The sequence below is a fragment of the Equus caballus genome, chromosome 7 (genome assembly GCF_041296265.1).
Source record: "Equus caballus isolate H_3958 breed thoroughbred chromosome 7, TB-T2T, whole genome shotgun sequence".
NCBI classification, from domain to species: domain Eukaryota; kingdom Metazoa; phylum Chordata; class Mammalia; order Perissodactyla; family Equidae; genus Equus; species Equus caballus.
Genome location: NC_091690.1, coordinates 46,560,030 through 46,560,828, shown reverse-complemented (window position 1 = coordinate 46,560,828; position 799 = coordinate 46,560,030).

Sequence of the window (799 nt, the reverse complement as noted above, 5' to 3'; positions counted from 1 at the left end):
CCTCCCGCCCTCCCGCCCTCCCTCCTGGGGCGGCTCCTCGGCTCCCGGCTCCCAGCCTCCTCCGCCCGCCCGCTGCTCAGGCTCAGGCCTCCAGGGGCCCGCTCCACCCAGTGTGTGCCTGCAGGGGACCTGAGGTGGCAGACCCCCTCTCTGTACTCCTGGCAATGGGCGGGGGCCACCTGGGCTTCAGCGCCCCCACCAGGGAGGGGGCTCCGGGGAGTTGGCCTGGCCCCCTGGACTCCCTCCCCTTGGCTGGCTGGAGCAGCCCCCTTCCCCCCAGGCGCAGGCCTCTCGCCTGCCTCATTAATAAAGCGGATAAAATCTAAACACTGGAAAATGTGAGCGTTGCCTGGGGCGGGCTGGGCGGCTGCAAGGGGTGCCGCTGCCCCTACACGGGCGGGTGGCGAAGTTGGGGGCCTAGCCCTGCGGGGGGCGGGGGGCAGCAGCACCCCCCCTGCCCTGCCAGAGCCTTGGTGGATGGTGGATGTCAGGTGGGTGGTGGCGGCAGTGCCGCGGGTGGACCAGCCCGGGTCCCTGGCCAGGAGATCCACCCACTATTTACACAGGGGCTTAAAGCCCAGGCTGGGCGGGCGGCACACCCCGGAGGGGAGGGGAAGGGACGGGAGGAGGCTAAGGGGCCAGGGAGCCAGGAGGCCCGGGGCCAGGAGCCTCTCCTCCATCCTGCTTGAGGATGTGGGGAGCAACATGTGGGACACACATGTCCCGTGCCACAGAGACGGGTAGCTGCACCTCTTGCCCTGAGAAGTAGGGTCACACCCCAGAGTCTCACACCTGAAGA